Raw genomic sequence first — 5141 nt, 5'->3', positions numbered from 1 at the left:
GGAAATCCATTTAGAACGAGGAAAAATAAGCTATTTTCAAGAATTTTTTTGAAGAAGAAATAATGTTTGTAAATTTTTCAAACTTGGATATTTATTTATACATGTTTTGGACTATTCATACATTTTTTTTTTCCAAAAATATTTCAAAATGGCAGACATATGAAGCATCCCATTTGGCAGGTTCGCGTGCGAGTTGCTCAGCTGCTGGACAAATAGCGTCTGTGATATTGATCCTACAATAGACAGCAAAAAAATTCTTATTAATTATACTCATAATTCGTAGTTAAACCTAAAAAAAATAAAAAAAGTTAAAAATTTTGAAAATGAAGCGCTTTTGAAACTAAATTTTCATTTTTTGACGTTTTCTCTTCATAATTTTTGCAATAAATAAATAATTTTTTATCGCGATTTTCACAAACATTTAGATTCACCGACATTGTACTGATGTCACGAAGTTGTGTGCGAAAGTTCAGTGCGATCGGTTGAATAGTTTTTAAATGAGAGTTCCAGCAGTGCAGAAAAATACAGTTTTGAGAAAAACGCGTTTAAAGTTTTGACAAGCAAAAGATGCATGATATCTATAATTTACCTTTCAGTCAGCAATTCCAGCGGCATACAATAATCCTTCTACTTCCTCATAGAATTCGTTCTGCTCCAATAACTGCTCTCTTCGTACCTGTCGAGCTTCTTTAGAGCATAAAAAGTTGCGCCGTTTCTGTCGAGATAAACGGCGCTCGTCGTTCTTGGTCTGGCTCCCAATAATAATTTGGAACTTTCTCATAATTTATAGAATGGAAGAATCCTTCATTGAAGAGTCCAGCAGCGATGTAGGATGTAATTTCAACGATTTTCAGCCCAGAATTAAGATGCTTAGGAGCTAAACGCCAAATCGTAGAATTAAAACTTTCATTTTTATTCTGCATATGACTGCCCAAGCATCTCTGAAGTAATTCTTCCTTAGATAAATCTTCATAAATTGGAAGAATGTGTTTTGCGACTGTTGGATCGAGTGGAGGAGGGTGCTCAAAAAAATCCAAATTTGCTTTTCCTTTCTGCCACTTACACCAGCTGTCTTCGCCGGGCGGGCAGTATTCGTGCTGTGGCTTCTCATCCGTCAGAGATCAAATGGTAATAAGTGGCCATAATACTTTTCTTCATTCCATCAATACTATTCACATTTCTTCTAATTGCCAGACCGTAGTACGTTGTTAGTTTTTTAATTAAAACATCCGTTAGTTTGCCCTTACCACCGAGTTTTTGTGTTTTTTTTATATTTCAGAGCCGAGTGCCCATTCTCTTCTCCACATGGCCAATGCACTCGCTTTTTACAACTTGAAATTCATCACCGTAAGGATTCTTATCTAGAATGGCCTTGAAAGTTTTGGAGTCTCCGTCTCCAATGTAATTACCATATTTAACGCCGTACTTTTCCTCTGATCTTGAAAAGATTTCGCATCAACCTCCATTTTTCCAGAGCCCTCGTGATTTTTTGAACACTCTTCCTCGTGATTTATATACCATTTTTCGTATTCTGGAGTATTCACTTTCTTTTCCCAAAATGTGCATGCATGACAATAGCTACTTTTGATAACTAAATCGATGACTTTGCCCGAATAGTAGCCTATGAGCGTTACAACTCCGTACAGCGATTTGAATCCACGTTTTTTCCACGAGCCATCTCCAGAGACTTTCAAATCTAAAATGGGCCTTTTATGTTTTTCATTGAACTCTTTTTCTTCTTCGATAGCTCTCTTGCAGAGACTTTCAAAAACAGATTTTGTACAGGAATAAATATACGTAATGATATTATTATACGTGCTCTCATTCAATCCTTTACAAATGTCCATGAGGTGTTGCTGAATAAATTAATACCCTCTCTGCCAATGCCTAAGAGTCGCATAACAAACACCATCCTACGATTTACTTCGTATTCAGTGTTGATTACTGGTCTTGAATTGATGTTTCTCTGACCACAGCGGCAAAGTAAAACTATCTTGAAACCGAGGCCTCGATTCCCAGCTTCTTCAAATTTCACATTCTGTTTACATTGACGACAAACAAGGAGTTCTGTCAAGGCTGTAAAAACGGTGAATATTTCGATCAAACGATAGCCATGCAATGGATTCCAGTGAATATCTTCAGCACTAACGTTGGAGAGTTTTCTTGCACTTGCACTTTCACATCCTTCTTCATTTTCGGTCTTTTTATTTGAAAACTGATTACCATGCAACTTTCTTTTGCGTGGTTTCCTCGATGTTTGTTTTAGTACGGCGTGTGTGCCTTTCAAATAGGACATTTCGAATTTGCAATGTTGTTCTGTACAGGCCGAACTTCGAAGCTAAACTGAGAACGATGCGAGCTCCAACGGTTTCGACTAAACACACAATAGAAATATACAAACGCCGTCTACCAGGGTGGCCTTTCAAAACCCCTATAGTTACGTCTCTGTAGTTACGTTTTGGAACGCAGCCCTAAAAGGTACAGTCTCCGCCCCGGGCGAGTGCGTATACCTGCTTCGCGCTATTAGAGCCCAGACGCTGCTCAAGAGATTTGTTGCGCTCGGAGGCTATAACTTCCGAACGACTGCAAATTTCGTTTTAAAACGTTGAGAACATATTCTTACGATGTTAAATTAATATTTTATGCAAAAAAAGTTCGATTTTTTGAAAGTCCTAAATGGATTTCCCCCCTTAATAATCATATACACCACAGAAGAATATTTTTTCCTTAAATTCAGTTCCATATTCTACTTTCCATCCAATATCATTGTACACATAATTTCTTGATTCTAATAAATTATAATTTTATTGTTTTTTATTGTTCTCTTGATCGTATTAATAAATTTTTTATTACTTAATTAGTGAAACTATATAATACCTGTGTTCCAATGAATTCCGCCATGGATGATTTTTGATATTTCGATCGCTTGTTTTTAATGTTCAATAATTGAACACGTTATGTTTAACTCTCATCATGACCTACAGTTTATATACCTCTTCCGTAGAGAAACAAACGGAGAGGGAAAATAACGAATTAAGTTGAATCCAGCAAATACATTAATATAACATTGCCGTAATGAAACGGAAAGTAACAAGTAATATACCGTGTTCGTTACATGCAATATTCACGTTAGTTGTAATTTCTTACTCATACGAAATTACAGTTATATAACGTAAATATGATATGTTATTGAAATGTTGTATAACTGTAATGTAAATCACTAGCCTGTTATGTAACAATAATGCAAATAACTAAAATGTTATATAATTGAAATGTGCACTATGTTATTGTTATGTAACCATTGTTTTATTTGTTATAAAGTAGCAATATCATTGTTACGTGTCTTTTAGTAAGCTAAAATCACAGAAACAGATTCCTAAATTAATTCTAAATAAAACTATTTATAATTTTATAGTACACGATTCACAAAATGTTTATTGTTTTATTTCCTCAATAGTGCATCGGGACATAAATATTAGGTGAACAACTTTGCTTCTGCCGTTTTCTTATAGATGGCTTTAGCGGTAAGTGGTGGTCGAAATAAATAGATCATAGACGTCATACAATAAACTTGGGCATCTGTCAACATAACCCCATAGAAACATTAGTCAATTTGTGTCTGTATCAAAAAGTAATTCTCGATTGAAAATGTCAGTTTACGAGACAAATCCTCGTCATTTGCGGGGATTTTAATTTTCTGCTTCAATATGAAAAAATCTGCGGCTGAGGCTCATCGAATGCTCTCAAATACTTATGGTGAGGCCGCTATTAGTGAAAGGACATGTCGTGAGTGGTTTCAACGCTTCAAGAACGGTGATTTTGACATCGAAGATCGGCATAGCGGTGGAAGAGAAAAGGTTTTCGAAGATGCAAAACTGGAGGCATTACTTGATCAAGACTCATGTCAAAATCAAGAAGAATTGACACGATCATTGGGAATGACTCAACAAGCCATTTCAAAACGCCTCAAAGCTATGGGAATGATTCAGAAGCAAGGAAATTGGGTGCCGTACGAGTTGAAGCCGAGAGATGTTGAACGGCGTTTGTTTGTTTGTGAACAGCTGCTTGAAAGGCAAAGATGGAAGGGATTTCTGCATCGCATTGTGACTGGGGACGAAAATGAGTTCATTGCGATAACCCCAAGCGCAGAAAACCATGGGGAGTTGCCGGCCAGGCTTCCACGTCGACGACCAAACCGAATATTCACGGCTCCAAGGTCATGCTGTGTATTTGGTGGGACCAGCTCGGCGTAGTGTATTATGAGCTGTTAAAACCGACTGAAATAATCACAGGCGATCGGTATCGAACGCAATTGATGCGTTTGAGCCGAGCATTGAAAGACAAACGGCCGCAATACAACGAGAGACACGATAAAGTGATTTTGCAGCATGACAATGCTCGACTCCATGTTGCGAAAGTGATCAAGACATACTTGGAAACGTTGAAATGGGAAGTCCTACCCCACCCGCCGTATTCTCCAGACATTGCTCCCTCTGACTATCACTTGTTTCCATCAATGGCTCATGGCCTGGCTGATCAGCACTTCCGGTCTCATGAAGAAATAAAAAATTGGATCGATTCGTGGATCGCCTCAAAAGATGACCAGTTTTTTCGACGCGGGATTCGTACTCTGCCCGAAAGATGGAAGAAAGTAGTGGCCAGCGATGGACAATTTTAATACTTTGAATCATAAATGTATAACCAATTTTTTACAATAAAGCCTCGAATTTCGGAAAAAAAACGGCGGAAGCAAAGTACACCTAATAACATTCTACAAAATAGCTGTTTTTTTTTACGATCAGTTATTCCAAAGTATTATTGAAGAATAAGCCTATAATAGACATTTTGTTATCATTTGTACTATAAAATTCTAAATAGTTTTATTTAGAATTAATTCAGGAATCTATTTTTTTTGCATTTGCAATTATTGTATCTAGGAATAAAATAAAAAATGCTTTAAACATTTCATTATTATCATACAATTTGTATTTGTAACTTTACATTATTTTTAGTCCGTGACAGATTGCTGCACAACATAATAAATACAATAATTATTTGTTATTTTTTGCTTATATATGTCAAATATAAATTTAAGTAAATTTTAAGATTAACTATGCAAAGTTTAGTTAAAGACTTTAAGG

This window comes from Trachymyrmex cornetzi, unplaced genomic scaffold (genome assembly GCF_001594075.2).
Source record: "Trachymyrmex cornetzi isolate Tcor2-1 unplaced genomic scaffold, Tcor1.1 scaffold3880, whole genome shotgun sequence".
NCBI lineage: Eukaryota > Metazoa > Arthropoda > Insecta > Hymenoptera > Formicidae > Trachymyrmex > Trachymyrmex cornetzi.
Note: the sequence above shows the minus strand (reverse complement) of the source record.